A 22,299-nucleotide genomic window follows, 5' to 3' on the forward strand; every position below is an offset into this window, starting at 1 on the left:
CATCTACTCTGAGACTAAAAATTATTTCCAGTGTAAACTCTCCTTAGGTTGCTCCATCCTAGCAGCAAGTAGTTAATTGGCACTTAAATTGAAATAAAATGTTCAGACGTGAAATCATGTCACTGCTTTGCATGTCTGGTGTTTTAAGAGTACAACTAGAGTCTATCTTTAGGCTCATTAGGCATTTATTTGAAAATAATTAAAATATTCATACGTATCACCTTTTTGGTATATCATAGCTAGGGAGACCAAAATTGTGTTACCTCCTATATCAATTTTTAAAATTTAATAGTATTACCCAGTGAACTGAGAAAATCTCACAGTGCCAATATCCACACTCTCTCCTCTTTTGGTTTCTGCCTCTGGTATTCATTTACAAGTAATAGCAGTTGCCGTTTATTCAGACCCTAGCATGTGCTGGGTGCTTTACCCATTTTTATTTTATTTGTCATAACCTTATAAGTTAAAGATTATAATCCCCATTTTTCAGATTCAGATGATAATTGACTCATGTAATCTTCATAACCTTGCAAGGTATATTAGTCAGGGTTCTTCAACTAGAGAGAGAGAGAGAGAGAGAGAGAGAGAGAGAAAGACTTATTTTAAGGAATTCACTCACATGATTGTGGAGGCTGGCAAATCCATAATCTGCAGGGTGAACCAGCAGGCTGGAGGCCCAGGGAAGAGTTGCAGTTCAAGTCCAGAGGCAGTATGTTGGCAGAATTCCTTTTTTTTTTCAGGGGAGGTCAGTCTTTTTCTATTTGGGCCTTCAACTGATTGTATAAGGCCCACGCACATTATGGAAAGCAATCTGCTTCGCTCCAAAGTCCACTGACTTAAATGTTAATCTCACCTGAAAAAAAAATACCTTCGCATAAACATCTAGACTATGTTTGACCAAATATCTGAGTACTGTGGTCTGGCCAAACTGACACATAAAATTAACCATCATACAAGGTAAATATTATGATTCCATGCTACTGTAGGGGAACAAAACTTGCCACCCCAAAATGTCTCTTTGGTATGCAGATTTTTTTTAGAACTGAAAACAATCAAGGCCCAAAAGACTTAGGAAGAAATTCCGACCTTCCCCCCCAATTGCCTAAAAATTTTAGATATAGGGCCTATTCCAGGAATAGAGCTATCACCAGAGATACCTGCAAAAAATATGGGCTAGGGATGGTAGCAGAATAGGGCTTAGAGATCAAAGTCCACTCTGTGTCCCATTGTCTCTGCCTGACCCAGCAAACAGTTATTTACCAAACATTTATATGAATTGCCTTCTCCCCCTTTCAAGTCCCAAACCACGACCCACAACATCTTCTTTTGCCTTTAAACTGAAGATACTATTTAAGATAAGGGTGTCAGTCATTTTGGTGAGTTACTCCGTTTTCCTGGCTCTCTGCCATGCACATATGTTATTAAACTGTTGTTTGATTTTCTTCTGTTAATCTGTCTCAATTGAATTCTTACACCAGCCAGAAGAACCTAAAAGGGAAGAGGAAAATTTCTTCCTCCCTGACATTACAGACGAACACAGTAAGGCTCACAGATATTGAGTAATTTGCATGACATCAGACAGTTTGTTTCAGAGCATCTGGACTTTATAAAAGGGGTTTTTGTTTTCCAAAGTCCATATATTTTTCACTACATATACTGTCTCTCAAATTAATGTTTTTTTAATTAAGTAGAAATGTATTCTCCCAGGACCAAACTCATGTTAAAAGAAGCATTTAGTGATTGTAGCTGTACATTTTAAAGGTCTAATTTATCCACTAATAAATATCTACCAAGGATGATGATCTAATCTAATGAAGTAGGTGTCTGTCATGAGAAACAATTCTTTACACCCAAACAGGCAGTGACAAAAACTAGGGAATCCTGTCCTTCACAATCTCACAATCTCTGAAAACGTTTCCATGTATTCTATTTCTGATGCCAACACTTGAATTCAGGACCCTTCTACTTCTACAGAATTTCACTGCTAGTCTTCACCTTATATTCCAAAATTCTGCATCTAATCAGACCGCCAGAAACACCAGACTCTTCTCCCTCACACCTTTAGTATTTATCAGTTATCCACTAAAAAAAGCTGAAAATTTGAAGTGAAGCATCAAAAATCTTTTCCAGACGAGCTTCAAGTACCCTTCCTGCCACCGTTTTTGCCCTTCACTATGAAAAACACATTCAGATTAAACTTGTCCCCAAGAAGGTTCATGAGCTCGTATATTACTTGACTTTTTTTTTTTTGCAGTTTCTGCCTTTGCGTTGACCTTTCTCCCAGGTGAGCTTATCTTCTAACTCCATCTCTTACCCTTCCAGGCTTCTCAAAGTTTTCTCATCACCCCAGCCAGAGGCAACTCTCCTTCCCCAAACTGCTTAAGAGTGTAGTTAAGGTTTGCAGTTTCAGGTACTGGAAGATCTCTATTTATGCACTTTTCTCATCTGTTCAAAGAGAGGGCTGGATTCAGTGCCCGAAAAGGAATCCCAAAGCCAAACGCAATCGATTCACCATTACCTGAGGATGCCCTGTGTTCTGCACAAAGTCTCTGCCAAAGTAGGTGCTCAATAAATATTTAACACCTTAATTGACGAATGATACAGAGAAGAAGACTGCAACTTGTGGGACAAGAGCGAACTTGCTTCTCAGCGAAGGGTGACTTTTGGCCCTCTTCCACTTCCCTACGTTTCACAGGTCCAGGGTCACAGCCCGCTACGCCACCAGACCCTAGGAAGGGAAAGGCACTACGCATGCCCGGTATCCAGGGGCGCCTCCGGGCGCGCAGCTCGCTCGGCCCCGCCCCTCCCGTCGCTCGGGTGCGCGCGTGCGCGGCCCCGCGGAGCGTGCCCTGCGTGCGGGTGCCCGCCGAGCCCGCCGGGCGCTGGTTCCCGGAGTGCCCGGGCCGGGGCCTGAGGAGCGGGCACCGAGCCGGGGCAGCGAGCAGTAAGCAGAGCAGACGGCGGGCGCTGCCTGAGGCGACAAGGACAGCGAGCGGTGAGTGAGGGGACCGTGAGCGAGCGGACGGGCGCCTCCGCGCGTGCGCAGCGTCGGACCGCCGGGCCAGGGGCGCGCTCCCGGCCGCGGGCCGGAGGGGCAGAGCTTGGCTGGGCAGAGACGGGGCTGCCGGCCGGCGTCGGGACAGGGGTTGTGGGGGCGCCCGGATCCCCCGTCCCGGCTCGAGAGGCGCTGGCCGCGCGGGTGGGGTTCCGGAAGAGCTCCAGGCGGGACGGTGCTGGCCCCGCGCGGAGGTCCTGGCGTCCGGGCCCGAGGGCAGGGCTAGCTGCAGCTGAGGACGCCGGGGAGGGGCGAGGCGAACCCCCCGAGGCTCCTGCCGGCAGTACGGGCGCTCTTTGAGTGCGCGACCCCCGAAGGTGGCCGAGGTCCAAGGAGGGGGCGCGGCCGAGCAGCCTAGGCGTCGAGCAGGTGGCGGGGCCGCGCCCCTCTCCCGGGGAGGCGCGGGTTGGAAACGGGAGCAAAGTTCCCTGGAACAACTTTACTGGGGCGCAGCCTGCGGGGCCCGACCGACACCCCGGCCTTCGCCCAGCCCCTGTGGCCGCAGGACCCCCGCGAATGCTGGTGGGCTTCTGCGGGTTCAGTTTCTTTCTGGTCCTGGAGCTCGTCCTCCAAGTTCTGAGCTGTATTCACTGCCAATTCGCTCTTAAAATAGATGTGTAAGTTTGGTGTTTCGGTAAGAAGGATATTTGCTCTCTTGGGAAGAAAGGGCTTATGTTGCCAGTTTTTGTTTTTTTTAATCTCAAAGAAAGTATTGTTAGGGCATACCGGGGACTCCTATTTATCAAGAAACCTATTGTCCTGTGTGTGCTTGGAGAAAGCCAGCTAATTTCTATTATTAGCCGTAAAAAGACAAAGGGAGATAACTGTGCTTTCTTTTTTCCTTTCTTAGAGTACTGTAGTTCCTAAAACTGGCTGCACAAAAGGATCATTGGAGACTTTTAAAACTCTGCTCAAAATTGCACCCCAGACCAATTAAAACACGGTGTGTAGTTTATAAAGTTCCCTCGGTGATTCCAATAGTGCAGCAGAGTTTGGGAAGCATAGGTTTAATTTAAGAAAGTCAAGATTTTAGTTTTGCAAAGTAGCATTCAGTTTGTAACTGATGAGACGAAACTCTGGCTTCGTTTTCCATAGACAGGAACTCACAAAGAGTGGTTTGTTCCCGCCGGGGAGGGAGGGAGGGAAGCGCCTCTAATGGTTCAAACTTTAGCTGAACTGTATAATACGACTCCAGCGTCCAGACATTGTTCTAACTGGTGTTTTGAATTTCTTTTGGGCGTGTTGAATTTCCTAGTAGTAAGCCCACCTTCCTGACCCCTGCCGCACCCAAGGGGTTTCATCTTCTTTTAACCCTCTTTCCTCCTCCCTCCCCCGTTTCCCCTCTTAACCATCCTCCAGCCTCTGGGAGGATCCCCTCCCCCAGCATGTACCGACTCTGAGGGGTGACTGCAGGTTACCACAGCAACGGGTCTTCCAGGGGAAGTGGACGGGTCTACCTTTGGTTTTCTGAATAGGACTCTAACTTTTCTAAAGATTTTGAATGACCCTTTTCAGTTCTTGGCCTCAGCTCAGGTAAGGGTGAGTTCACGCAATTCCACTTTTTCTCACTAAGTAATTTCAGAATTATTTATTAATGCTGTTGTATGGAGTGATAATGCTAGCAGCTCTGCTGTTCTACCTTTACCAGTCTTTGCACTAAGAACTTGTGTAACAAAGTTCCAAAAGAGGTGGAAGCAACTTTTTTTATTTTTATTTTTTCTTTGGGGCACACAAATCTACGAAGTATATGCATCATTTTTCTAAACTCCGAAGACATATTTAAGAAATTTTAAAAGTGAAATATAATCCTATATCCATGCAAAAACCTTTGCTAATTTGTGGCCCAAAAATGTCATTGTCAGTTTGTAAATTGTTTTGTTCCTAGAAAGTGCTTTGCCATGATTCTTTGCAAAAAGTTAAACCACTTGTAACGTTATACTTTAAAATAACAAAGGAAAGGCACAGTTTGTCTACAGATTCACCCACTCCTTCCCTTCCCCAACACACACACATCCAAACGAAGATAATTTTTTTAAAATGTTCATTCTTTTACGTTCAAAACAGATATTCCGCAACCAACTAATTCCAGTTTACCTTGCAAGGAACTCTTAAAACTGTTCCACACAAAATAGTACAGACATATTTACGTGTCTTTAGGCTTTTTGTTTTTATGAAACCTTTCCAACTTTACTGTGTAAATAATAATCAGAATTCGATCAGTCAGTTCAAAATGCTTATGGTAGTATAGTGACTCCCAGCATCTATTGGGGATTGCAGAGGTTTTCTTTACTCTTGTGTTATGTGCTAGTTAACTTTCTGGTTATCAAGCAGATTCTGTAAGGCTAATTTTCCCCATTTCACTCTGAGAAGAAAATAATAGTGGAAAATCCTCTCTCGTTTGATGGACCTTGTAGTTCAGCAGTAATGCTGTGCAGCTAAGGCAGTAACTGCTCACCTAAACTTTTCATTCCATGTTTAAAACTTGAGGCCTTCTAAGCATCTACAGTTGAGAATTTCTATTCTTTCTATGGTTTTTAAACATTTTAAAATGAAAAGCCATTGTCCTTGTTGTAGACATTTTGGGAATTACCAAAAAAAGTTAAAAAAATAAAAATCACAGGTACATCCAGAAATAATCACCTGTTCATGGGATGATATGCTTCCATTTGTCCCGTTTTATTTGTCTGCGTATATATACTTTTAAGCAAAATTGGCACTTTAATTTCATTTGTATTTTTAAATGCTGCCTTTTTGCTTAATATATCACAGACATTTCCTATGCCCTTAAATCTTCTTTGAAAATAAGATTTTTAATGATAGGTATGCCAAAGTTTATTTAGCTAGTTTTCTCTTTTTTGACATATTTCCATTTTCAGTGTTTGGAGGTATGATATTAAATTCTGGTTGCAAATCCTAGCTTGGCCACTTCTGATCTAAGTGACCTTAATTACCTAATTATTTGATTGTGCTTCCTTTATCCATAGAATGGGGGTAATAATTGTGCCGGCAACATAGAGTTTTGGAGCGATGGCAAGAACCAGATAGAGGAAGGTCTTCAACAGAGTCTGGCAAAGGATGTAGTCTCAGAAAGTAGTAGCAGACACACAGGCAGAGCTGGGGTAAATGCCCTTGTCTGAAAGTCTTACTGTCTTTGACTTGCTCAGGCTAGATTTATAGCAGAATTCCTGGGGCAGAGGTGAACTCTTTTATGACTCTTGAGGCCTGTTGCCAAATTGCTTATGCCAGAGCACATCGATGCCCTTACACACTGAACGGTCTTTCCATAGTATCAGCACTCCAGTGTTTAATCTTTCCTAATCTTCTATAAAAATGTGGTCTTACTTTAATTCATATTTTTTTGGTAACTAGTGAAATTAATAATTTGCTTTTTATTTGTTCATTTTGCCTTCTGAGAGTTGTCCAGGTACTTTGTCCATTTTATTGTTAAATGATGATTTTTAAAAATGAGTTAAAGTATCTTTTAATATAAAGAGATAATATATGTATAATTAAATATTCTATATATATTATATAACATATGCTCGTAATATGAAGAGCATATAATATAAATATGCTCTTAATGTAAAAAGCATTGTGCCTTTATCATATTTGTAATTTTTTTTTCCTCCACAGCTCGTTATTTGTCTTTTAATTTACTTTATGGTATTTTCCAAACAACAGGATATTTTTACTTTTATGTAGTCAGCTCTCTCCATCTTGTCCATTACGACTTTTCCTTGTAAATATTTACGTTTGAAAATATAAACAGACGTGAGGTAAATGAAACGAAACTTTTGGAAATCTATTAGACTTGTACATTTAGTTCTATATTAGCACATGGATGTGAATTGTTTTACAGCGCCTTCCCCTCCTGAGCCAGCCCATCTAGTCTACTAGCACCATGTGTTAAACAGTCCATCCTTTCCTCAATGGGTTGTGGTCTTCCCTTTATTATATTTTAAGATCTTGACTAGCTTTTGGGTCTGATTCTGTTTTAGGTCTTACTTATCTATCATTGACCTCTTATCTTAATCAATGTTAAACCTTTTTAAATGTACATTTAGAATATATAGAAGTATCTGCTAGAGGAAGTCACACTGTTCTTTTAAAAATCATAATTATAGTCATCTGTCCTTTCAAATAAAAATTGTATTACTATCTTTATACTAATACATGCACATAATTTAAATCTAAGAATACTAAAATACTTACTGTAAAATAAGTGGTCCCCTATCTCTCATTGCCCTCCACCCATCCCCTTTGGCTCCTCAGTGTCAGTCTTTTGACTGTTACTGGTTTCTTTTTCACTGGGACCACATACGAGGTCTTTTCCTGTTGGGTTGGTCAGAGGGTGGTCATCAGGCAGCACCCTGCGCTGAGGAAAGGGTCCAGCTGCCAGTGCTGGGGAGACATCTGGCTGGAGTCTTAGCATCCTCTTCACTTTGGGGAAGGTTCTGGTGCTCTCACAGTCCAAATACTTACCTGTTTTATCTACTCTCCCAAGAATCAGTCTCCGGTCTTGCTGGGCTCAGGCAGGGACTGTGGGCCAGAGCTCCACAGCCAGGAGGTGGGAAGGGCATCCGGGAAGTAAGGCTGCTAACCTTATTTTAGCCCGCTACCCTTTCTCCAGTTTTGAAGCAAACTGGAGTGCTTCTCAGCTTTTCTCACTGGTGGTGGAGCATTTCACTCTTAGGGCTGCTGAGTTGCTACTTGTCCATCTGCTTTCCACTTTCATGATTTTGTTGTAATTTCCACTACAGTTCTTCAAGTCCTTGCATCTTTGTCTTCTGGAAAGAACTCTTTTTTATTATTATTATTATTTTTTGCGGTACGCGGGCCTCTCACTGTTGTGGCCTCTCCCGTTGCGGAGCACAGGCTCCGTACGCGCAGGCTCAGCGGCCATGGCTCACGGGCACAGCCGCTCCGCGGCATGTGGGGTCTTCCCGGACCGGGGCACGAACCCATGTGCCCTGCATCGGCAGGCGGACTCTCAACCACTGCGCCACCAGGGAAGACCTGGAAAGAACTCTTTACTGCCATTTTTGTGGAGTTTAGAGAGAGGATGTGCTTGAATGTTTTGTTAAACGTGCCATCTTAACCTGGAATGGTCTGCAGATGAATCCTTAGAACTGAGAAATATCCAGTTATTTTGGTTCGTTGGCAAGGACTGTCATGTACATATAAAGTAGTCAGTGTTTCTCTGAAGGGATGTGAAAAGTTATACAGACCTTCTGTCTCTTAGCAGAGGTGTTTTGTTTGTTTGTTTACTCTTTATATAAGTCCTAATATTTATTGTTAGGGTTCTTCTTAGGTATTTATGTTTTTGTTGCTGTTGTGATGGGTTCTTCAAATTGCCTGTTGCTGACAGGTTGTTGATTTTTGTAAGTTTATTTTATAGCTGGTTCTTACTCTAAGAGCTTTGCAGTTTATTCTCTTGGGTTTCCTAGTTACGTAATGACACTTGTGTCTACTTCTTTCTAATAATTATACCTTTTATTTTGGTTTTATGGCAGGCTGCACTAGTGTTAGCATTCTGGAACATTATAAAATACATCTGGAACATTATCAAATAGTAATGGCAGTAATGTGCAAACTTTTGTTCTTTAATAGAAAAAACAGTAGTACAATATTGGCTTTTGTTTTATCATAATTCCTCATCAGGACAGAGGAAATTATCCTTTTATTTCCAATTTACCTAGAGGTATTTTGATTATTATTTTTTAAGGGATAGGAATTGAATGGAATTCAATTAGCAGTAATCTGTTAATAGGAACTAGCAGATTACTGTTAGCAGCTACAGTTTATCACTGGTATTTCTTAACAGGTCTACTGACTTGAGTCCCAAATATTAAACTGGAGTAAATCCTTCCTTCTGAATAATTCTTTAGAAAAATGAATTCAGTTTGTGACAAAATTAAAAGATAACATCACATTCAGTGGATATTCATGTCTTCTGTGGTGGGAGCTGTGTGGGATAGAGTCACCAGGGCTTTTTCAGAAGAAAATATTGTAAATTGCAGAATCTGACAATCAATTCTCCTCTTTACTCTTGGCAGCACTTGATATAATTGGTCATTCTCTCTTTTGATTTGATTTTTCTTCATTTGATTTTGAGGACACCACAGTCTCCTGCTTTTCCTTCTGTACCACTGGCTTTTCAGTCATTTTTTTTAAAAACGTGTGTGGTTTTTTGTTTGTTTGTTTTCACACCAGCCTGTTAATTTGGAATACTTCAGGGCTCAGTTCTTGTGGGACTCTTGTCACAAACAATTGTAAGATTTTGATAAAGTACCATGTAGCTCCTTTAGACTCCCAATGTGTATTTCCAGTTGAAGTAGGTCTCTTAAACTCCTGATGCATATATCCAACTACTTTTTTGACTTCTTCACTTGAATACGTAAAATATACTTCAATTTTAAGGACTAAAACAGAATTTCTGATCTTCCTCTGTAAACCTGCTCTCCCTGTAGCCTGCCCTATTTTGGTGTCAGGGTAGCTCCATTTTTGGGGTTATTCAAGCCGAAACCTTGGAATCATCCTGACTCTTCTCTTTCTCTCCCACTTTACATCCAGGCTGTTAGCAGATCCTGCTGCTCTATCTTCCAGATGTATCCAGAATCCTGTCTTCCAAATAAATCCAGGAGTTCAACCCCTTTTCTCACGTCTACTGCAAGCACCTTCCTCCAAGTCTCCAGCACCTGTTGCCTGGATGGTATGCAGTGGCCTCTCCTTTCTTCTTCCCTGCCTTCCTTTAATATGTTATTGACATAACAACCATAGGTTGCATATGCTTAAAACCCTTCTCTGGCTCTCCATGTCACTCATAATGATTCACAAAGCCTGACACTTTCTGGTTACCAAGACCTCTGACCTCCTCCCCACTCCTCTCCCTGCAATGGAATGCTCTCCATTCCAGCCATCCTTACCTCCTTGCTGATCCTGGAACCCTCCAGGCACATTCCCACTTTTAGGTCTTTGTGCTGGGTTTTCCCTCTGCCTGTAGTATTTTCTCCCCAGATGCATTCATGGCCAGCTCTCTGACTGCCTTCAGGTCTTCACTAAGCTACCAACCACCTCGTCAGTGATGTCTATGCTGTTTACAGTTGCAAACTGTGTCTGGTATCCCTCTTGGAATGCTTTACATTTTCCTTTCTCCATAGCATCTACTAACTTCTAAATTACCGTATGACTTATTTATTTATTGTTTATTTTTGGTGAATTCTCTTTTCCCGTCCCTGCTAGACAGTAAGTTCCATGTGGCCAGGTATTTTATGTCTGTTCATTAATGTGTCCCAAGTGTGTGGTACATAGAAGATGGTCAGTAAATGTTTTTTGAATAAATGAACATAGTCTGCGTTCTCCATTTTTTTTCCAATGAATTTTTCATAAAGCAGTGTAGTCCTTTGGCATCTGTGGATCTAGCATTGGTGATTTAGCATCCCATCAGCAACGGGGAAGTTGAAGAACATGTATAATTTATAATGGTATAATAATACAGAGAGTGGTTATGAGGATTAAATAGGATACTGTCTGTAAAGTGCTAAACTGTGCCAGTGTGTAGGAACAGGTCACTTAACTGTCAGAAAGCCTTAGCCAACTGACTCGATTCACATCTGAATGATGTGAATTGAATTCTAGAACCTGCTCTCTTTGGATTTCAGTTTTTTAAGCAACGGTGGGCAGTGGGTTCACCTTGGGAACATTTCAAAATACAGGGAGCCGGAGCTCTCTGGTAAATATCAGTGATGTGCTCTTCCTTTGTTTATTCTTTAACCCATCTGTTAAAGTGGAATGCAACCACTTGTTTTCTCCTTTTGTGCTTTCTTGCTGTTCAGGACATCTCCCCATCTCTCAGTCTCCTTTAAGTCCTTTTATCCTCTGAGGTTCTAGCTGAAATAAATTCTTTTATAAGGTGATTTTGAAATCCTTCAGAGGCACAGAGAAGCACATAGTTGAACATGATATTAAATCCACAAAGTCAAAAGCTCTCAGGCCTTTAGCTTCAGTTCCCCGGACAAGATGTGTTGTGACCATCCCTGCAGCAACCATCTTGCTTACAGAGTTTCTAGAGTCTCCTTTTGTGTCCTTTAAATCTGAGAATACCTCAGAAACATCAGGCTCCCTCTCCTCTTTTGATCGAGCAAGAAATATTTGTAGGCTTTTTACTGTGGCAATTACTGTGCAAATAAGGTGAGTCATGTGCCAGAAAAAGATGATTATTTTAGAGATTGTGAAGGCAGCCAAAGAATAGACAATAAACCAAAACCACGATGTATGTATCTCTAGAAATGTGTAAACCCAATGCCAGTAACCTGAACACAAAAATGTGAACATTTTCTTCAATTTCTAATTTTTTTCCTCAAAAACTATCTAATTACTTAGTTTTTTAAAAATCTACTTTATTTTTCTCTAATAGTATATGAGTAGGGGAGGTCCCCATGTTCAGAGAGTGTAAACATTTTAGCCTCAGTTACCATACGTATTACAAACAAAATTTCACAAGCACCACATTCTGAATGTATCACCTGATGAATTTGCCTTGTCTTTGAAGATGGGATCATTGTATTTATGCTTTGTTTTTGTTTTGTTTTACTTTTTTATACAGCAGGTTCCCATTAGTTATCCATTTTATACATATTAGTGTATATATGTCAATCCCAGTCTCCCAGTTCATCACACCAGCACCCTACTCCCCCGCCACTTTCCCCCTTTGGTGCCCATACGTTTGTTCTCTACATCTGTGTCTCAATTTCTGCCTTGCACCAGTTCATTTATACCATTTTTCTAGGTTCCACATACATGTGTTAATATACGATATTTGTTTTTCTCTTTCTGACTTACTTTGTATGATAGTCTGTAGATCCATCTACGTCTCTACAAATGACCCAATTTCATTCCTTTTTAAGGCTGAGTAATATTCCATTGTATATATGTACCACATCTTCGTTATCCATTCGTCTGTCGATGGGCATTTAGGTTGCTTCCCTGTCCTGGCTATTGTAAATAGTGCTATAGTGAACATTGGGGTGCATGTGTCTTTTTGAATTATGGTTTTCTCTGGGTATGTGCCCAGGAGTGGGATTGCTGGGTCATATGCTAATTCCATTTTTAGTTTTTTAAGGACCCTCCATACTGTTCTCCATAGTGGCTGTGTCACTTTACATTACCACCAACAGTGCAAAGAGTTCCCTTTTCTCCACACCTTCTCCAGGGTTTGTTGTTTGTATATTTTCTAATGCCCATTCTAACTGGTGTGAGGTGATACCTCATTGTAGTTTTAATTTGCATTTCTCTAACAGTTAGTGATATTGAGCAGCTTTTCATGTGCTTCTTGGCCATCTGTATTGTCTTCTTTGGAGAAATGTATATTTAGGTTTTCTGCCCATTTTTGGATTGGGTTGTTTGTTTTTGTAACATTAAGCTGCATGAGCTGTTTATATATTTTGGAGATTAATCCTTTGTCCGTTGATTCGTTTGCAAATATTTTCTCCCGTTCTGAGGGTTGTCTTTTCGTCTTGTTTGTAATTTCCTTTGCTGTGCAAGAGCTTTTAAGTTTCATTGGGTCCCATTTGTTTATTTTTGTTTTTATTTCCATTACTCTAGGAGGTGGATCAAAAAAGATCTTGCTGTGATTTATGTCAGAGTGTTCTTCCTATGTTTTCCTCTAAGAGTTTTATAGTGCCCAGTCTTATATTTAGGTCTCGAATCCATTTTGAATTTATTTTTGTGTATGGTGTTAGGGAATGTTCTAATTTCATTCTTTTACATGTAGCTATCCAGTTTTCCCAGCACCACTTATTGAAGAGACTGTCTTTTCTCCATTGTATATCCTTGCCTCCTTTGTCATAGATTAGTTGACCATAGGTGTGTGGGTTTATCTCTGGGCTTTCTATCCTGTTCTATCGATCTGTATTTCTGTTTTTGTGCCAGTACCATATTGTCTTGATTACTGTAGCTTTGTAGTATAGTCTGAAGTCAGGGAGTCTGATTGCTCCAGCTCCGTTTTTTTCCCTCAATACCACATTGGCTTTTCGGGGTCCTTTTTGTCTCCATTCAAATTTTAAGATTTTTTGTTCTAGTTCTGTGAAAAATGCCATTGGTAATTTGATAGGAATTGCATTGAATCTGTAGATTGCTTTGGGTAGTATAGTCATTTTCACAATATTGATTCTTCCAATCCAAGAACATGGTATATCTCTCCATCTGTTTGTATCATCTTTAATTTCTTTCATCAGTGTCTTATAGGTTTCTGCATACAGATCTTTTGTCTCCCTAGGTAGGTTTATTCCTAGGTATTTTATTCTTTTTGTTGCAGTTTTGAATGGGATTGTTTCCTTAATTTCTCTTTCATATTTTTCATCATTAGTGTATAGGAATGCAAGAGATTTCTGTGCATTAATTTTGTATCCTGCAACTTTACCAAATTCATTGATTAGCTCTAGTAGTTTTCTGGTGGCATCTTTAGGATTCTCTATGTATATAGTATTAGGTCACTTGCAAACAGTGACAGTTTTACTTCTTCTTTTCCAATTTGTATTCCTTTTCTTTCTTTTTCTTCTCTGATTGCCATGGCTAGGACTTCCAAAACTACATTGAATAATAGTAGTGCGAGTGGACATCCTTGTCTTGTTCTTGATCTTAGAGAAAATGCTTTCAGTTTTTCACCATTGAGAATGATGTTTGCTGTGGGTTTGTCATATATGGCCTTTATTATGTTGAGGTAGGGTCCCTCTTTGCCCACTTTCTGGAGCATTTTTAGCATAAATGCGTGTTGAATTTTGTCAAAAGCTATTTCTGCACCTATTGAGATGATCATGTGGTTTTTCTTCAGTTTGTTAATATGGTGTATCATATTGATTGATTTGTGTATATTGAAGAATCCTTGCATCCCTGGGATAAATCCCACTTGATCATGCTGTATAATCCTTTTGATGTGTTTTTGGATTCTGTTTGCTAGTATTTTGTTGAGGATTTTTGCATGTGTATTCATGAGTGATATTGGTCTGTAATTTTCTTTTTTTGTGGTATCTTTGTCTGGTTTTGTTATCAGGGTGATGGTGGCCTCATAGAATGAGTTTGGGAGTGTTCCTTCCTCTGCAACTTTTTGAAAGAGTTTGAGAAGGATTGGTGTTAGTTCTTCTCTAATTGATAGACTTCACCTGTGAAGCCATCTGGTCCTGGACTTCTGTATGTTGAAAGATTTTTAATCACAGTTTCAATTTCATTACTTGTGATTGGTCTGTTCATGTTTTTTATTTCTTCCTGCTTCAGTCTTGTAAGGTTATACCTTTGTAAGAATTTGTCCATTTCTTCCAGGTTGTCCATTTTATTGGCATAAAGTTACTTGTAGTAGGCTTCTTAGGATGCTTTGTATTTCTGCAGTGTCTGTTGTAACTTCTCCTTTTTCATTTCTAATTTTATTGATTTGAGTCCTCTCCTTCCTTTTCTTGATGGGTCTGGCTAATAATGGTTTATCAATTTTGTTTATCTTCTCATAGAACCAGCTTTTAGTTTTATTGATCTTTGCCATTGGTTTCTTTGTTTCTATTTCTGCTCTGATCTTTATTGTTTCTTTTCTTCTGCTAACTTTAGGTTTTGTTTGTTCTTCTTCCTCTAGTTCCTTTAGGTATAAGGTTAGATTGTTTGAGATGTTTGTTGATTCTTGAGGTAGGATTGTATTGCTATAAACTTCCCTCTTAGAACTGCTTTTGCTGAATCCCATAGGTTTTGGGTCGTCGTGTTCTCATTGTCATTTGTCTCTAGGTATTTTTTGATTTCCTCTTTGATTTCTTCAGTGATCTCTTGGTTTTTTAGTAACATGTTGTTTAGCCTCCATGTGGTTTTTTTTACATTTTTTTCCCTGTAATTCATTTCTAATCTCATAGTGTTGTGGTCAGAAAAGATGGTTGATATGATTTCAATTTTCTTAAATTTACTGAGGCTTGATTTGTGAACCATGACGTGATCTATACTGGAGAATGTTCTGTGCGCACTTGAGAAGGAAGTGTAATCTGCTCTTTTTGGATGGAATGTTCTATAAATATCAATTAAATCTATCTGGTCTGTTGTGTCATATAAAGCTGGTGTTTCCTTATTAATTTTCTGTTTGGATGATCTGTCCATTGGTGTAAGTGAGGTGTTAAAGTCCCCCACTATTATTGTGTTACTGTTGATTTCCTCTTTTCTAGCTGTTAGCAGTTGCCTTATGTATTGAGGTGCTCTTATGTTGGGTGTGTATATATTTATAATTGTTATATCTTCTTCTTGGGTTGATCCCTTGATCATTATGTAGTGTCCTTCCTTGTCTCTTGTAACATTTTTTATTTTAAAGTCAATTTTGTCTGATATGAGTATTGCTACTCCAGTTTTCTTTTGATTTCCATTTGCATGGAATATCTTTTTATATCCCCTAACTTTCAGTCTGTATGTATTCCTAGGTCTGAAGTGGGTCTCTTGTAGACAGCATATATATGAGTCTTGTTTTTGTATCCATTCAGCAAGCCGGTGTCTTTCGGTTGGAGTGTTTAATCCATTCATGTTTAAGGTAATTATCGATGTGTATGTTCCTTTACCATTTTCTTAATTGTTTTGGGTTTGTTTTTGTAGGTCCTTTCCTTCTCTTGTGTTTCCCACTTAGAGAAGTTCCTTTAGCATTTGTTGTACAGCTGGTTTGGTGGTGCTGAATTCTCTTAGCTTTTGCTTGTCTGTAAAACTTGATTTCTCCATCGAATCTCAATGAGATCCTTGCCCGGTAGAGTAATCTTGTTTGTAGGTTCTTCCCTTTCATCACTTTAAAGATGTCATGCCACTCCCTTCTGGCTTGTAGAGTTTCTGCTGAGAAATCAGCTGTTAACCTTATGGGAGTTCCCTTGTATGTTATTTGTCATTTTTCCCTTGCTTTCAATAATTTTTCTTTGTCTTTAATTTTTGCCATTTTGATTACTATGTGCTTCGGCATGTTTCCCCTTGGGTTTATCCTGTATGGGACTCTGCGCTTCCTGGACTTGGGTGGCTATTTCCTTTCCCATGTTAGGGAAGTTTTTGACTATAATCTCTTCAAATATTTTCCCTGGTCCTTGCTCTCTCTCTTCTCCTTCTGGGACCCCTATAATGTGAATGTTGTTGTGTTTCATGTTGGCCCAGAGGTCTCTTAGGCTGTCTTCATTTCTTTCCATTCTTTTTTCTTTATTCTGTTCCACAGCAGTGAATTCGACCATTCTGTCTTCCAGGTCACTTATCCGTTCTTCTGCCTCAGTTATTCTGCTATTGATTCCTTCTAGTGTAGTTTTCATTTCAGTTATTGTATTGTGCATCTCTGTTTGTTTGTTCTTTAATTCTTCTAGGTCTTTGTTAAACATTTCTTGCATCTTCTCAGTCTTTGCCTCCATTCTTTTTCCGAGGTCCTGGATCATCTTCACTGTCATTATTCTGAATTCTTTTTCTGGAAGGTTGCCTATCTCTACTTCATTTAGTTGTTTTTCTGGGGTTTTATCTTGTTCCTTCATCTGGTACATAGCCCTCTGCCTTTTCATCTTGTCTATCTTTCTGTGAATGTGGTTTGTGTTCCATAGGCTGCGGGATTGTAGTTCTTCTTGTTTCTGCTTTCTGCCCTTTCTGTATTTCTGCTTTGTTAGTGTGACAATTCATTCTTTAAGACTTACCACTGCTACAGTTTATTTTATTTTGAACTGGAAACAGTCAGTACTGTTGGCCAAGACTGAATGGAAAGCATTGACCTGCCTCTCTGCTGCTGAATTGCACAATATCCCTTAGTTTAGGTTGTTAATGGATAGCCCAGTTGGAAAACACACCTTGTTTTTTATAGTTCTACAGCTGGGCTGAGGACCTGTGTAAGTATTTGTTTTCATTGTGAAGTTTTTTTTTTTTTAATTGCCACCTTTTCTTGTATTGTCCAGTTTTTCGGAAGCAGCACCAGCAAACACACGTACTCTGTAGTGAGGGACTGAGTTTGGCCTTCAGGCATTACACTGTAGGTCTCTGGAAAGACAGGGCTCACATCTAGACCGCCACCTATTTTCATACCTTTGTTCATGGGACGTGTAGTGGCAAGTCAAGTGTAATAGTCAAACTGCATTTAGATGTGTTTTGGGGGGCTTACTGGGGAATCACTTACATTCCTAGGAAGTCTAGAAAATGATAAAATTCTTAACTAGAGTTCAGCAGGCCTCTCTTCTTAAAATAATCTTACTGTCCACATTAAAAATATGAGAAGGGGCCCAGAAGCACCTCCCGCTCCAGATGCAGGTTCAGATGCCAAACCCGCTGTTCTAGCTGTTGCTTCCTCTTTTGCATAGCCCTTCCCCCCACCCCCGTGTAAGACACCCACCCAGGCAGGGGTGCATCCCAGAGTGCTCCCTCCCTGTTCCTGGTTTCTTCCCTCATCCCTCCTGCAGCCTCAGGAGATGAGGTGAGTAGGAGCTAGAAGCTGGCCCGGCTGCTGGAACAGGAAGGGCAGTCACTCCCACTCCCTACCAGTCTCTCTGCAGACTCCCCACCCCTCCCCCGAAGGATTTCAGCACATATTTCAGTAAATGCTGTAGAATATCTTTACAGGAATTAATAGATTTTCTAGTTAATTTAACACTGTTCAACAAGTATTTCTTTGGGACTTACGGGATCAGCCCATGCTTACCTGACATTCTGGGTTACTTTATTATCTCCTTTCTCCTGTCACTGCCATGAAAGACTCCTCAAAATGCCAAAATCAATCCTGAACTCTGGGCTAGTATACAGCTCCCAACACATTCTCAAAATCGTCACCAGCCAGTGTTGTGCTTAACCAGGTGGGTGTTTGTTAGGGATGTCAATACCTAATGGTGTTTGGGTTGGGTTATATGAAAATCAGATGCTTGAGGTCAGATCAACCAGTATTTTGATTTTACAGTCTTTCTATAATAATATATAATTACTGAATGTAAGGTAACTAGGAGGATCACAATCCTACTAACATGCACAACCTCTAAAATCGTTTCAAGAATGAAGCTGAGGAAGTGTTTGAACACCAGCCTTTTAAGAAAAGGCAATTTTTAGGGCTTCCCTGGTGGTGCAGTGGTTAAGAATCCACCTGCCAATGCAGGGGACACAGATTTGAGCCCTGGTCCGGGAAGATCCCACATGCCGCGGAGCAGCTAAGCCCTTGTGCCGCAACTGCTGAGCCTGTGCTCTAGAACCTGCAAGCCACAAGTGCTAAGCCCACGTGCCCCAACTACTGAAGCCCGTGTGCCTAGAGCCCATGCTCTGCAACAAGAGAATCTACCAAAATGAGAAGCCTGCACACTGCAACGAAGAGGAGGCCCCACTCGCCGCAACTAGAGAAAGCCCGCAGGCAACAACAGGGACCCAACACAGCCAAAAATAAATATATATATATATATATATGTATATATATATATATATATATATATTTTAAGCAATTTTTAAATGAAAAGTCACTGCTGTATTTCCTTTGTCTGGACTTCTTCAAAGTCCTAACCTAAACTTTATTTCCAACACACTGTTTTCAATTACTTATTATAGAAGAATATTTTGATATTACATAATATCAAATACTGTACTATATAGAAATAGTATATAGGAAGATATTAAAATGGTGTGTTGGAGGGAGAGGCAGTTTCTGTCTAATGTGTGTCTCTAAATGAAGGAAAAAAGTGAATAACAAATTCTCTTAAATGTTGGCAGCTGTGCTTACCTTGCAGCAGTTGCTACTTCTCATTTTCCTATAGCAGAGAGCAAACTATCAGAGAGAGAAACTTGCTTCTTTCTTGCTAGTTTATATGAAGCTAGAGACAGTTGTCTACTCAAAGTTCATTTAAATTTTTCTCTTAAGATCTTCAAAGAAGGTGTCAATTGATATATCTTGTACCTTGTATTTGAATTTTCTGAGGTTGGGGTAAAGGTAAGGTGCCAAACAATGTAATAGAACAAATACAATATTAGCTCCTTGACTGCTGTTAATTTTTTTTAAGTATTTTTTAAAATTAATTAATTAATTTGTTTATTTTTGGTTGTGTCGGGTCTTTGTTGCTGTGCGCGGGCTTTCTCTGGTTGCAGCGAGCGGGGGCTACTCTTCATTGCAGTGCACGGGCTTCTCATTGCAGTGGCTTCTCCTGTTGCAGAGCATGGGCTCTAGGCATACGGGCTTCAGTAGTTGTGGCACATGGGCTCAGTAGTTGTGGCGCACAGGCTCTAGAGCGCAGGCTCAGTAGTTGTGGCACACAGGCTTAGTTGCTCCACGGCACATGGGATCTTCCTGGACCAGGGCTCGAACCTGCATGGCCCTGCATTAGCCAGTGGATTCGTAACCACTTGTGCCACCAGGGAAGCCCCAACTGCTGTTAATTTTTTTGTGTCAGAGATTGTCATTTTCTCATGTCCTCCATTCTGTCTACCTAATGTGCAAAAAAATGGTTGAGAATTATGCTCTGCGAATTATTATTTTCTAGTAGAGTAGAACCAAAAAGCAGGTATGTGTAAAAACCTGGCCCTGATCGCTTACAGTTTTGTTTTTTTTTTTAAAGGATCTTCTTTGAAAATGTTTAGTAGCTTACCACAATCATACTTACAATAAAATCCAAACTCCTTATGATGCCAGGTGAGGCATCAGTGGTTCCTATACTTTTTGACCTCAGGACTCTTATACTCTTGAATATTTTAAGAAACCCAAAGAGCTTTTGTTTATAGGGGTTATCTCTATTAATATTTACTGGAATAGAAGTGAAAACAGAAAAAAATTTAATATTCACTTACTTGTTTAAAAAATAAATGTTTTGATTGAAGCTTATGAAGAAAATCTGGCCTCACACATATAGCTGGAAAAGGAAGGAGTATTTTAATAGTCTTTTCAGATAATGGTGGATATTCTATGATAACTTCAGCAAAACTTGAATGGTAATTTCTTAAAGGTTGATTGCTATGTGGAATCTAAAACCATCAGTGAACTTTTTGTATTCTTTTTATACTAAAATCCATTGATCTGTCTTGTACTTTGAATGGACCTTTTACCAACATGCATGATTCTGTAATGTAATAGCATTGTTATTAGAAAACATTGGTTCACTGAGTTATGCAGATCTTTAAAATGTTGACATGTATTATTATACAATATAAAAAATTACATTTACCTGATGTCACCTGTGTTAATCAGAAACAGTCTTTAAGAAGTCTTGATAGCTTGGGAAGCTGTCAAGCTCATGGTGGCAATAATCAAGATTTCTAAAATTCTAACTTTTGCTTTTTCATTGGCAATAAATAGTCACTTTTCCTTGAAGTGACAGGCTCATTTCATTCATTTTTGAGAAAATGTCTGCTAAATACCTAAGTGTGAATAAGCATACTTTGCATATTTTCTCAAGTGCAGTGGTGTTCCATGAAAAAAATGGCTGGTTCAGCTCTCACACAGACATTTGCACAAGTATTTTTTTTCTCAAGGCAACCATTCTATTTCAGTTTCACCAGAAATGCTTTAAGCATACTTCCCATTTCATCACATAGAATATTAAGAAAATGTATACTCAAGGGCTGAGATTTTAATAAAATCAACAGTTTTTACTACTGCATCTCATAGAGATTCCCCAATGAAATAATATATGGATTATGGCAAAGGAATGCACAGTAGCTGATCTATTCACACAAGCTGTTTCATCACTGTTCCTAAATCCCCCAGCCCCCCACCCCCGACCCCAGGTGTGGTTGGGGAGGCATAGGGAAGGCAAGGCCACTTGACAGGTCCTTCAGTGCTGTTCACTTTGGCTGCTTAGGGTCCACTGGAGTGACTGTCCAGGCATAGGAACCAGCAGCTTCAGTTGTGAAAAGGCAAGAGTCACAGAGCCTGACTGTGCACCAGTCCTTATCTGTTTAAGCCTCCCTTTTCTGTTGGGAGCAGATGGCTCCTCCTGTGATGGCTTTTGGTGATGTATCGCCACTGCCAGATGTCACAGAGAGGTTTCAGAGGGCCTCAGCCACTGCATCTACTTCAAGTACCTTCTGAACCAGTGCAGTTCAGAATTGCTTAAAATACTTAACACAGTAAGACACACACTTTAACCAACAGGCGCAAAACAGTGTGTTTACTTCATCCCACCTTCCAAAAAATGTGCTTTTATAACCAGTTGAATACGTTATTTAGAAATTCAAGCTATATTTTTTGCCAACACACAATTCAAGCCACTACATTTTAACAATTTGTTTACATTATCAACCCTACTAATGATTTTAAAAATCATTGCTGCTGGTAAGTTTCCTTTCATAAACACACCAACCCAGCAAGAGACTTTGCAGCCATGGCTAGGGTATTCAGCTCCTCCACTATTGATATGACCATTTCCATTTATGCTTACTCCAGTAATGTAAGATGATATATAGACCGAAGTTGAAAATTCTTTATTTTGGGGGAAGAAAAATAAAACGTGATTACTTAACACTCCAGTTTTTCTTAGTAAAGTGTTTCACCGAGACAGACACGTGTTAAGAAGTGCATTTTTCTGCTTGTGCTTGTGCCCTGCAGTAATCTGAAATGTGACGTTGCCCATCTCTAGCAGTGTGGTTTGTTTGCAGGGTAGGGGTGAGTTTCTAGACTATTCATATACTCAGTCCTGAACACACAGGCCTGTTTTATTACTTTGTTTGAAGATTGGGTGTGTCTAATGTAGTAGAAATTCTTGCATTCAGCGTTAAGTACAGACGAAACACGTTTCAAAGCCACATATAAAAGTCTTCTTAATTATCCATTTTTTAAGATTATTCATATGACTGCTTTCCTCCTTTCAAGTGAATTGCTGAGATTTATTATCCTTTCTAGTTCATTAAATCACTAAAATTCTCTACTGGTGCTATAAATAAATACGCCAGGCCATGAATTGAGACCAGTTGATAAAGGCAGCTTTGTCCTGGGTAACTGAGTCTTGCTCCTCATTAGCCCATACTTCTCTCTGACTATGCGAATATCTATCAAATTTTAGACTCTAATGAAGCGAAGCCTTGCTCTGAGCACCTATGGGGACTTGCTTTAAGTCATGCTTTAGTATTTTCAGTTGGACTAGATGCTAGATGGATGCAATGTTATAAAACCACATTTGTGCTTAGACATGTTCGGGAAGCCTCAGGACACAGTTCACAGATGTCTCAGTTCTTTACCACTGTACCTCGTGTAAACCTGCATCTCGGACAGCTGGAAACTTGACAGCCCTTGGTTTCAGACCATGTTAGCCCAGGACCAGTTGCACTCC

General features: G+C 40.1%; 1 protein-coding gene and 1 long non-coding RNA gene across 5 annotated transcripts in view; one reads left to right on the forward strand and one right to left on the reverse strand.

Moving 5' to 3' along the window:
• LOC307198179 overlaps positions 1-2,674 on the reverse strand; it is a 180,149-nt gene extending 177,475 nt beyond the window's left edge. Inside the window, exons 1-2 of the long non-coding RNA XR_013831576.1 lie at positions 2,519-2,674; positions 620-853 (exon numbers count right to left, since the gene is read on the reverse strand). This is a non-coding gene — a long non-coding RNA (uncharacterized lncRNA). The remainder of the gene's footprint in view (positions 1-619; positions 854-2,518) is intronic.
• Positions 2,675-2,843: 169 nt separating this feature from the next.
• Positions 2,844-22,299, forward strand: part of BTBD3 (BTB domain containing 3) — a 38,947-nt gene continuing 19,491 nt past the window's right edge. Inside the window, exon 1 of one of the 4 annotated variants that reach the window (XM_079899095.1) lies at positions 2,844-2,995. The gene's annotated coding sequence lies outside the window, so the exon portion shown is untranslated. The remainder of the gene's footprint in view (positions 2,996-22,299) is intronic. The other 3 variants (XM_079899093.1, XM_079899092.1, XM_079899094.1) reach the window with 3 other exon arrangements.

This window comes from Stenella coeruleoalba (assembly GCF_951394435.1).
Source record: "Stenella coeruleoalba genome assembly, chromosome: 15".
Lineage (NCBI taxonomy): Eukaryota > Metazoa > Chordata > Mammalia > Artiodactyla > Delphinidae > Stenella > Stenella coeruleoalba.